This window comes from Myodes glareolus, chromosome 23 (genome assembly GCF_982192425.1).
Source record: "Myodes glareolus chromosome 23, mMyoGla1.1, whole genome shotgun sequence".
Classification (NCBI taxonomy): Eukaryota; Metazoa; Chordata; class Mammalia; order Rodentia; family Cricetidae; genus Myodes; species Myodes glareolus.
Genome location: NC_142048.1, coordinates 6,791,941 through 6,804,419, shown reverse-complemented (window position 1 = coordinate 6,804,419; position 12,479 = coordinate 6,791,941). Strand labels below are relative to the sequence as shown.

At 43.2% G+C, this 12,479-nt stretch overlaps 1 protein-coding gene across 11 annotated transcripts in view; it reads right to left on the bottom strand.

The window, feature by feature from the left end:
* The window catches only part of Csgalnact1 (chondroitin sulfate N-acetylgalactosaminyltransferase 1), a 316,687-nt gene that overhangs the window by 220,599 nt on the left and 83,609 nt on the right, over nt 1-12,479 (bottom strand). For 5 of the 11 annotated variants that reach the window (XM_087901160.1, XM_087901159.1, XM_085680353.2 and 2 more), the window contains 2 exons: nt 5,137-5,230; nt 2,282-2,499 (listed from right to left, as the gene is read on the bottom strand). The exons of 3 other annotated variants lie outside the window; for them this stretch is intronic. The gene's annotated coding sequence lies outside the window, so the exon portion shown is untranslated. The remainder of the gene's footprint in view (nt 1-2,281; nt 2,500-5,136; nt 5,231-12,479) is intronic. 3 more of the 11 variants (XM_087901163.1, XM_087901158.1, XM_087901161.1) reach the window with 1 other exon arrangement.

The window sequence follows — 12,479 nt, the reverse complement described above, 5'->3', positions numbered from 1 at the left end:
CAGGAGAGGGATAGGCAGAGCTGGCTGGCAGAAAGAATAAATAGGATGAGAAATCTAATCTCGAGAAAGAAGAAGAGAAAAAGAGAGGAACATGGCCAGAGCCAGAAGCCAAGCAGCCACGAGCCAGTCAGACATGAGAAGCAGTGAACGTAGGTCATACAGAAAGAAAGGTAAAAAGTCCAAGGCAAAATGTAGATAAAGATAAACAGATAAAAATAAGAGCTAAGACCAGCATTTATAACTAATAAGTCTCTGTGTCATGATCTGGGAGCTGCTTGGTGGCCCAGGAGAAAACCTGCTACAGTGGAAGGAAAGCACCAACCCTATGACATTGTCCTTAGACCTTCACACATACATCATGACACACACACATCATACACACACACACACACACACACACACACACACACACACATCGTACACACAAACACACACACATATCGTACACACACAATAATAAATACAATTTCTAAAAGAATAAATCTAAACAGAATAATCATGAATATACATAGAGAGATATAAATGCATTAATATGTACATTGGGCCATGATACATAAAGCATGATTTGCATATCTAACTCTAAAAAATGGAATGGCTAATAAATTATAACAAAACCATATCACAATATTCTACATTACCATTTAGCAAATGCTTAGCGAAAGTGTTTTTTTCACTTGTTCTACATTATCATTGATTATCATTGTGGTGGCAGTTGTATCTGTGCAGTGTGACTATGAGGGCAGGTGTCCCTTACCCCATGTGTGTGTGTGTAGCGGTCCGAGGACAATTTGCGGTCTCTTTCCTTCCACTGTAGATGCCTGGGATCAAACTAGATCATCAGGACTCAATCATGCATTTATAGAAAGTGCCCTTTACCCACAAATCCATCTTCCCAGCTCAGGAAGCATGTGTGTGTGTTCACACACAGAATTCAAATTTAATACATCAAAATGGTCAATAGTGTTCGTCACTGCAATTTCCCAAGAAGATAGATTCTCGGTCACTAGTATTTTAATATTTAAATGTTTTTCTGTTTTTCCTACCATTGGCAATACCTAATATCTTAATCAGAAAAAAACAAACCTGGAAGACAAACCTTAACCTTTCATGAAACACAATAGAAAGAAAAATGTTGATGCTCACTAAACCAAAACTCAGTCTCAACCAGAAAACACAACTGATACTGATCTCTGGCGTGCAATGTAAGTGTGATGTAAGGCTTCACATGGCAGATTCAAAATCATTAACAGGGCACTAGGTGTTTGCTGTGTAACCATGAGAACCTGAGTTTGATATCCAGCACTCACATAGAGGTCAGATGTGGCAGCTCACAACTACAATCCCAGTTCTGAGAAGGCAGAGACTGGCAGATCCGAAGACTTTCTGGCCAGGCAAGCCTGGTCGAACTGGTAAAATCCAGGTTTAATGAGAGATGCTGTCTCAAAATATAACATAAAGAGTGACTTAGGAAGGCACCCATTGACCTCTGAACCCCCAAAGCACAGACACACACATGGGAACATGCAAGACATGCATTACAGTATCTTATTAAACTAAGACCCTAAATTTATCACAATCTTGTCCCAACATGAGCCAGCCATGTCTTAAAAATATGCTAGCATAAACACCAGCACAATGTTCATCCAGGCTTAAGGGAAAATATACAGTTTATACACAAATGACAGCACCCAATAAAAGCTCTGCAACAGTAAAGCCAGATTCATTAAAGGGAACATGATCAATAACCTTGATTTGAACATTATTAGATTGTTAGAGTAAAACACTGTAATTAATGGAGGCCTGCCCTTATTAGCACAGGAAGTTGGGAAATGGGGCTTGCCGGTCACTTGCTCCTAATGCAATGAACAGCAGAAACAATGTACTGGGTTATTAGCAAATCATCTGGGAGAAACAAGTAACTCTACAGAGTGTGATGCAACAATATTAAGATATAACAGCAGGGAATAACTAGGGAACCCTCTAATTAAGACATGAAGGAGATGGTTCAATAGCAGAAGACCAAAGGGATAGCATTGCTATAGACTGGTTTAGGCTGTCACAGAGATTAGGAGTGGAACCCCCGCTAGTACAGATACAAACTGCATGAGATCATTAACTTCCCATGGTATCCATCTCCTTCTCCACGTCAAGCACAGAAGCAGCTAATCATGAAGGGTGAGTGTAGTGTGAGGCAAGAGACGCAGGACACCTTGTCCAAAGCCTTACAATGAAAGTTATAGGTTTCCGTTCTGTAGCTGTCTCCTATGGACTGGAACATTACCTTCTAGACTGAGTAGGGAGACAGGAGAGGCTCATGAAACTCGCAGATCCCCTTCCTGAGGCTATGTAAGCAATAAGTCACTGCTGTGGGAGAGGAGGCTCTTCAGTAACGAGGCATCCCACAGATGCACAATACACGGGGACACAGCCTTTGTGTATTAGTGATGCAGGTACCCTTCAGTCTTCCATTCTCTTGTAAGTAAACAAAGATCCAAGCTCCTGTAAGCAACCCAAATGAACTCATCAGTTCACCATGCTGGACTTGGGGGAATTGTTTCTTTGATCTTTTGCTGTCCACTTTACCTAGAGTCAAGGGAAACAATCTCATGGAAGGCAATGGGAAGCCTGCTACACTTCAGTAGCTCCATGAAGAAAGGCTGGTCACCAAAGTCCCTGGAGCCGTGAGTATCACTTTCCCTTTGCTGGCCCACTGGAAAGCATAGAAAAAGGCCTTGCTTGACACTGGAGAGAAGTTGGAAGAGGTAGAAAAGGAATGTTGTGTCAGCAACTTAAGTGACGATGTGGATGCAGTCTAGGGATAGTTCCCAGGACAGTCAGTGTCTGGACCGCATGTACGAGTTGGTTCACACTGTGCCTACTATGTGCCAAGTCCCAAGTCTTCACAAAATTAGGGATGAAAGAATGAGTAAAGAAAGAAACCAATCCTGTCAGAGCAGGATTGATACAACCATAAAAGGTGGGGGAGTATGTCAGAGAAAATTCGATAAAACTTCTAAGTAAAAGGAAAATAAATTCAGTGAGAACTCAACAAATCTGGAATAAGCCTATTGAACATGACTTTAAAAGAGATGTCGAAGACAAAGAAGGAAGAAAATTGGCAGTGCTGGGAAGAATTAATGAAGAAAAAAATCAATATTACTCAGTAACAAGACAGATAAAAATGCTCGAAGCACAGGGTAAGTGTGTGTAATGAGTGAGCGGCACATGGCATGTATCACAATGCAGGGAGAAGTGGGCAACGGCCTTGCAGGAGGAAGCAGGCATCTAAGTTCTGGCCATCACCAGATGAAAGATTCTGTGTGCTACCCTCGGTCACTGGAAAGAGAAAGAGCAGTTCTGAAAAGCTGCCAAGGAGTCTGCAGAGAAGTCATAAAGAGAATTTATAGGGCCACTGAGAATCAATAGTAACATTAAAATTGATCATAATTAACATTAAGGGTCATTGAACTTGGAGTAATAATGAGTGCTTATTCTGAGAAAGACTGTATGTGACAGGCACGCTGGATATTTATGTGAGGAGAGGCACCTTTGTGCTGGGTGAGAGTGGGGCAGATGTGGGTGAGTTTCTGTTGTCCCTTACATGCCACTTACATTCTCTAATGCCATTTTATCAAAATCATATAGATATATAAAAAGACAAGTGAATATAAAAATATCTGTGTTCTTGGTGCATGTGACTATTTCATAGTTAACTGACAAATGACCGAGCCCACAGCAAGAGTCACGTGACAGCTATCTGATATGTGATAGCGTCGCTTGCTTTGTGTACACCCTGAGTTCCACTGCCTGTTGAGATACTATCAAACTTCTGAACAACAAATGACAGCGTTGTTGGCAAATTCTGTTTGGTTGGTCCTCAGTTCCTCAGAGAATACACAAAGGCTTCCTTTGGTCCTTAAAGTGACAGGTGGAAGGAGGCAGGTAAGTGATTTAGATCACCTCAAGCACCCGTGAACTCCGCCTGCTTACTGGAGTTTCAATAAGAATCCATCTGGGCTAAGAGCAGTCCCCAGTGGACACCTCACAAGTCCAAGACAGCCAAGCTCAGACTCCCGGGCCAGGAGTTCTGAAGCAGTTCCAAGAGGCCACCACATTGATATCACCCTTGATAGTGTTATCATGGTCCACACATTTAATAGCCAACAAGTAGTTCTGGATCAATGTCAGTGACCAAAAACATCTAAATGTTTATTTTTCTCTTAGAATGCTAATTTTTTTTATTTTCGTTTTTCAATTCCTCAGCTCATTTGTATATGCAAATACAGCCTTGAGCACTTTCCACACAGACTAAATTATATATTTCTTTATAAATCTTAATTCTCGCCAGAGACCAGAGTTAAGGGTCAGTAGGAATGTGCATCATGAACTATATAAAACATAGTGGCTAAATTTGTTATAAACTGTAAAATATGTAAGAAGGAATTGAAAATAGTTTCGAGTGTCCAAACAGCACTAATGAAGGTCATATAATATAAGATACTGAATGCTGAAATCGGCACTACGTCTTACATGAGATTTTATGAATATTTGAAAATAGAGAAAGCTGCCCGCCTCCCTCCAAACAAAGCTATCTGCTCTGCTTGGGAAGCAATGAGAGCTGCACAATGCACATTTGTGTGGAAGAATGAGAAAGGCTCTCTCGGAAACTGACGGACAGACAGCTCTGCTCAGCCAAGACAAGTTCAAGGGGCATAGGGAGGCCAGGCTCTGACGTGAACTAAAGAAATGTACTCTTGTTCACGTTCTTTTCCCAAGCTCTTAGCTTTGTCTCCACAGCTCAGGAATCCTTAGCAGCTGGTGACTACCGGGCCAATGTGCTGTGGGTTTCACAGGAATTCCCAGAGGAATCTCTCGTCTCTTCTAACATTTCTGCCTCTCTCCCACTAACTGCCCCAGAGAACCTAGGAATCCTGATCAAATGTAAAAATAGATATTATTACGTCTGAAAAAACCCTGAATTTTTGAAAATTAAAGTTGAAATGTGACCATCAAAAGGAAACATTTTCATACTTTGTAGATGAAGCATATTGTCCTGTGCAGAGAAACTCAACGTTCATCAAAACTGGAAGCTATGCTGTGACCTTCTCCTGATTTGATCCCATTTCTGACACTTACAGACACACTCTGCACGGCCTGGGCTCACAGATGACTTCCATGCCTTCATTACATCACAAAGATGATAGCTGCCCGACCAAGCACCAGTTGAAAGCTGAAAATGTGAATTATATAAATTAAATAAATTTATATTAAAATTTGACATAAAATATTTTAAAATGGTATAAATTAAACAAATATATAAAATTTATATATAAAAATTAGTTTGTCCACAAAGCTGAGTGCCTGGAGCCAAAAATATGAGACAGCTCCATCCATAAGACGATCAATCTTCATGTGCTCAAGTGAAAAATATCTCATGTTGCTGGGTTTCTAAAAGCAATATATTTATGTCAACAAATACAACTTATTATTATATATGAAAATGATAATGGTGTAAAGAAGCCACACACACACACACACACACACACACACACAGAGTTTACGCCAGTATTTGTCAATGGCTGCATCCCGAGAGTTGACCCTCAGCGTGCCACATGAATTATCTCACTTGCTCCTCTCAGCAATACCTACTTTCTAGGTGACAAAACCAAGGCACAGTGAGGTCTAGTATTTTCTCCACAGAGCAGTGGGCTGGGGTTCAAAGTCTCACACAATCTCTGAGCCACTCTCTCAGTCCTGACTACACAGAACTTTCTAGTACAGGGACTGGGATGCAGGCTGGTGATGGCCTGAGATGCATGAGGTCCTGCTGTAGATCCTTAGCACTGGCAAAGAGAAGAGTGAGGAAGACAGAAAGGGGAAGCCACACCCACGATTCCAGCAGAAGACCGCTGCTCTACCAGAGGCCACACCAGGACTAAGAACATCAGGTATGACATCCTCTACCACCCACTAACACTTCTTAGAGCCCACACAGCTGTCTCCAACAGTACCTCCTCCCCTAAACTCCATATCCCATCCCACAATTCTTGCAGAAGATCCATGATCCTCCAGAGAGCCAAGTTGGTTCTAGGACCCTCAGAGGCCAAGATGGTACCTAGAACCCTGGAAACCACAAAAGTATCTGGAAACCCAGAGTCCATAACAGAATCCAGAAAGCCAGAGGCCAGGCCAGTTCCCAAAACCCCAGCACCCCAGAGGAAAAGAGGGCACCTAAAACCTCAGAGGTCATGCAGGCTACCAAAACCCCAGCAGAGAGACAGCTTACTGGACCTGAAGATTCGCTGGTCACCAGAACCGCAGGCCACTCAGGCCAGAAGATCAGAGAGGAAACAGAAACCAAGGAGAAAAAGAAAACATCCAAAAAGATCCATCCAACAAAGATAAACTCAGAAATCATCAGCTAAATCTATAATTAGCCCAAGCCCCTGTGATTAGGGACTAGTTTAAGAGCACAGTCAACAACAGCCAGGGCAACACGGCATCTCCAGAGCCTGGATCCTACTACAGCAAGCTCTGGGTTCACCAACACAGCTGAGGCCCAGACGCTACTACAGCAAGCTCTGGGGACGCCAACACAGCTGAGGCCCAGACGCTACTACAGCAAGCTCTGGGTTCGCCAACACAGCTGAGGCCCAGACGCTACTACAGCAAGCTCTGGGTTCGCCAACACAGCTGCAGCCCGGATCCTACTACAGCAAGCTCTGGGTTCGCCAACACAGCTGAGGCCCGGATCCTACTACAGCAAGCTCTGGGTTCACCAACACAGCTGAGGACCAGACCCTACTACAGCAAGCTCTGGGTACGCCAACACAGCTGCAACACAAGAAAATGACCTTGAAACCAGTCTTATGACGATGATAGAGACACTTAAAGAGGAAATGAATAAATCTCTTAAAGAAATTGATGAAGCACAAACAAACAGGTGAAAGAAATGATTAAAACTGTTCAATATCTGAAACTGAAAAGAGTAACTATAAAGAGAACACAAACCAAGGGAATCCTGGAGATGAAAAATCTAGGTAAGAAAACAGGGACTGCAGATGCAAGTATCACCAACAGAATACAAGAGATGGAAGAGAGAATCTCAGGCATTGAAGATATGATAGAAGAAATTAATACATCAGTCCAAGAAAATGTTAAATCTGAAAAGCTTCTGACATAAAATATCCAGGAAATCTGAGCTACTACAAAAAGACCAAACCTAAGGACAACAGGAATAAAAGAAGAGGAGATTCCCAACTCAAAGGTCCAGAAAATACTTTCAGCAAAATTATAGAAGAAAATTTTCTTAGCCTAAAGGAGGAAATGTCTATAAAGATACAAGGAGCTTGCAGAACACCATAGACTGGATTAGAAAAGAGTTTCCCTGCCACATAATAATTAAAACACTAAACGTACAGAACAAGGGAAGAATATTAAAACTGCAAGGGGAAAAGGCCAAGTAACATATAAAGGCAGACCTATTAGAATTAAATTTGACTTCTCAACATAAATAATAAACTAATTGCACTTCAGGCAGTGAAAATAAAAGCATAATGCCCCAACTATTACCAACAACAACAGAGAGGTACAGCATTTTTATGAAATATTTACCCTAAAAGTACAGCACTTAGCTCATCCGAATATATAAAGCACACAGAAGGGCACATAGCTGTGATACACATGCGCTCTTCTGAAACACAAGATCCAGAGCACATAGTGGTGCTTGTGAGGCCTGAGCATGACCATTCAAGGGAACACTGCTCAAAAGCACAGGTTCGGCAGGACTGAGCAGGGCACCAGGACCCTGCACTTCTCACGAGCTCCCTAGTGACCATAGCACCAAGGGCAGCAGGCAACAGTCACACTGAAACAGACTAGATGATGTCTGATTAAACAGAACTCACCTGAGAGATCAAGCTGAAGAACGAAATTGTAATGATTCTGACCCTTCAAATGCAGGGAAGGAAATGGATTTTCTCTTAGAAACTGACAGCAGTGTGAACTTCGGGAAGCACAGTCGTCTGTGAGTCCTTTACTTTCAAGTCTGGACAACAACTCAAAGTAACTCAACATAGTTTTCAAAAAATTGAGGCGGGTTCCGATTTCATGAATAGCAAAGAAGGACTGGGAATACGCCCATCGTTGTATGTATAAATGAGCAGTTTTGAAACACATCTTTTAACTTAAAATTCATCTGACGGGGCATAAATAATGTGCTAGGAAGTGTAGAATGCAAGAAGTTGAGGACGGGGTCAGAATAGTTGTCCCTGTCCTCCGGTGACCTGTGTGTGTGTGTTTGTGTGTGTGTGTGTGTGTGTGTGTGTGTGTGACACGGGGCTGGAGATAATGATTTCAGAGCAGAAGTGAGTGTTGGCTTCCTAGACAAAGTAAGGAACACATGCGTACACACCGTAGAACAGTAGCTGTACACACCTGGAATTTTAGCAGTCAGAGGCAGGAGAATCATGAGTTTGACCGTGAGATGGAGCGGCGAGGTGGCGACAGGTATGTGAGCATGCCCCTGCGCCCACAGGTCAGGCCCGCAGGGTGGAGTCAGCACTGCAAATGGAACTACAGACGTGGCAGCAGCGGCGGGTATGGTGGGGGAGGGGGCAGCTGCAGACGAGGGAACGTGCCATTACTGAGTAGGCCCAGTCTTCGGCTGCTGGGAGGCTGGGGCCACCACAGGGCCCTCCTGGAGCTGGCACTGCTGCTGTTACTTGTAAAACTTGTCCCGCTTAGGGGAGGCGAGCATGGGGCACAACACTTCCCATAGGCTGCGAACACAATGGTCATGCCCGGGGTGCCAACAGGGCAGCTGGTGACAAGGGCAAGGTAGTGTAGAGCAGCCTGGACCTTCCGGTCCTGTCCCGGGACATGCTGCTCAACCACGTGATCACTCTAACTCTGAGCAGCAAGATATCTGAGATGAAGAACGGCTCATTTTCTGGGTTAAGCCTCTTTGAAAGACTTCTGTGATTCATGCTGTCACCAGAGACTCTGCTGATGTTCACGATCTGTGCTGTCGCCAGGGGCCATGGTGCTATGGTCAGGGAAGCTTCTTTTGCAGTGGTGTTGATGACTGCAGACCTCCTAATTGAGAATGAGGGACATTGAAGGCTTCTGGGCCAACCTCTCCCCCATGCCACCTCCTAAAAGTACAATTCAAACATGAAACTACTGAAGGGAGTCCTTAACAGTTGTGACTGACATGCTAAAGATGCTGACGTGCAGCTCTTCGGAGCTGATGGTCTCTGGGGGTGGGTGGGACACAGGACACTCAGTGTTCTTTAAGGGGCTGGCCACTGGGAGTTTGACCATGATCCTATGAATATATGGGTAACACAAATTGGACTTTGGAGGTTTTCGGGGAGGGGGTGCAAGGGTGGGTGGGTGTACTTGGGAGTAATGGGAAAAGTGTGATTGGGATGCATTGTATGAAATTCCCAAGTAATGAATAAAAACATTATGTTAGGAGGGGGCAGATAAATGCCACACAGCACAGGCAGTGTAAGCTTGTGCCACCTGGGACATGGAAAGTGTAAGACCCGGGAAAACCACAACACACATCCTTGTGTCTAGTTTGCGTGTTTTTAATGAGTACCAAAGCAAAGCTGTGTAGCAAGGGTTGTGAATTCATGAAAATGTACAACTGTATGTTTAAAAAAAACTGAAGTGTTAAAAATCCTTGAGACAAGGAGTTACCAAGTGATTCTAAAAGAATTGATAGAACCAGAAAACCAAGGAATGCAGAGATAAACGTGGTCCAGGGCTGAACAGGGCACAGGGATGGAGGACCCTGAAGCTGACATTCTCTGTCTTAGCTTCATCAACTGTCTAGAGTCCACCTGGTGAAGAGTTTAGGCTGATGCCTGTAATCCAAACACTCACAGATAATGTTCTAATAAAATTACAACAAACTCCGACAGGGACTTTCCAGTGTTACAGACTTTAAAGTTCTAGATCAAAGCAGGTGAGCTGATGTAACTTTTATGGGCACTCGGGTACCGAATCAGACACTTCCTGACTGTGCATCTCTAGAAGCAGATGTCTCAACAGTCATGACTCCCTGGCTAATTCAGAGGATGCTCTGTTTCTCTCGCATACCCCCTGGAGTCTCACTCCTTCCGTTCTCTCCTTCCTGATATCTTTACCTTTTTCTCTCAGTTCCCTCTTTTCATCATCTTTTGACTGTGTGCTTAGGTATCCTCTACCCCTTTATTGTAATAATCATAAGCAAAATCAGTGGACCCTTAATCCTTTTCTCTAGCAAAGAAAAGTCCTGATTTTCCTTCAAATATGCTCCCAGCTTGGCTAATCAGATGCCAATGTCTATTGCCCTGTGGATTTCTAGATTCCTGTCCCTGAGTCCTCAGATGTTTCTGTGGTGATAGGAATGAGAATGACCCCCATGGGTTCCCATGTGTGAATACATGGTGGGTCTCTGGGAAGGATAGGAGGAGGTGTGTCACTGGGGGTGGGTTCAAAAGTCTCACTATTCCCAGTGTTTCTCTCTGACTCTTGGCTGTGGATTAAGATGTGAGCTCTTATCTATCTGTTCCTTTGCTCCACCATCATGAATTCTAACTCTCTGAAACCAGAAGCCAAATTAAATGCCTTCTTTTATGAGTTTCCTCGATCATGGTGTTTTATTACGACAACATAATAGTAACTGTGACAGTTTCTATTAGCCATTTCTCTGCATTGAACTTCTTCTCTCTAGACATGTAAGCTCACCATTGTTTTTACAACCATGGAAACGAATTATGAATTATTGACAACTGGACCCATCCAGAGTTCTAATATGTCCCCCTCCCAGATCTGTTGCTTCGTTTGATGAAATTATGAACCCTCCTACGTAGCCAAATCCAAACATGCCTGTTATCTAGTTGGCTCCTCTTTTACCTACAATTCCAGTCAGGGATCATCTTCTGTCAGTTTTCATATTAATAGGTCTTTATAAATGAACCTAAGAAATACTTTCCTACTTACTAGGGCCTGAGGATCTTGCTTCATGAGTATTATGGACATTCCTTCAACTGTAACTTTCTCAGCTCTGAATTTTGGAGCCTGTTCTTTGCTTTGCAGGCTTCATTTTTAAGGTCTGTATGTGCCTCCATGTTCTGCTCTTGGCCTTCACTCAGCCCCATTTCTTTACATCCCATCTAAACCATTTTCGAACCAAATGAGATCTTCAGTCACATTTCTCTAACACTTCTATGTTTCCGTCCAGACACTTGCCCATATCTCCATGTAGTTATTACAAACATAATAAAGTCTGTACTAGTCAGGGTTCCCTAGAGAAACAGAATTCATAGTATAAATATATATTGAACATACACACACACACACACACACCAACATTTTAAAATGGCTTATAGACTGTGGTCCTGCTACGCCAACAATGGCTGTCTACCAATTAAAGGTCCAAGAATCCAGTCGATCCTCAGTCCGCAAGGCTGGATGACTTAGGCGGGGTTCAGTATAACTCAGAATCATGAAGAAGTAGACTCTGATACCAGTGAAAGAATGGACTTGCCAGGAAAGTGTGAGCAAGCAGTCAAGGAGCTAAAGCTTTCTTCTCCCATGTCCTTTGTATAGGCTGCCAACAGAAGGTGTGGCCCAGATTCAAAATGGATATTATCACCTTATCAAAAGATCTGGACTAAAGACGTATCTTCACACATCAAAAGATCCAGGTTAAAAGCGGGTATTTCTACTTGAAATGATTTAATTAAGAAGAAAATCCCTCACATGTGCACCCAGATCCTTGGGTTTTAGCTATTTTCAGATGCACTCAAGCTGACCACCAAAAATAGCCATGGCAAGGGCTGTAGTGGGGACTCTCTGACATGTACCCTTCTTCCCCTCTAAGGGAATTGTGCTTCCTTGTGAGGAAACCAGTCCAGGTGGCTCACACAAGATGAGGCCCAGTTCCTCCCACAGGGGTATAAGTTCTTACCCCCGAGCAGTGAGTTGTGAAATTCCTGTGTGCTCTTCTCACAGAAGCCTGCATTGTTCAGCAGTCGCCAAAAGCCCTCCTCCTGCTGGCTTGGGGAGGGTGTGAGAAGCCCCACGCTATGACGCAAACCTGAGTCATTAAGTCAGAAGCAGTCACTGAACATAATGTTTACCAGCTGTTTCTCTAAATAAAAAACGAATCCCAGAAACCGGACATGCTCATCACTTTTCTACAAGGACACGTTCAGTTAATACAGTAATGAGCTTTGAACAGAAAGCAAAAAGGATATGCATTTCTGTATACTAAGTGTTTAACACCGAAAATGGGGCCAGTTTAATACTATAATTCATAGTGGTTAATCCGAAGCAACTGTTAAGAGAGAAAACACACACACAGCTAAGTCTAATCACAATGGCCACACCGACTCAGGGTTAAGCAGTCAGGATGAGTAGCTTGCCCCAGTGTCTCCATCTTTAAAATGGGAAATGTGAATGATCTCCAAAGATTTAAATTA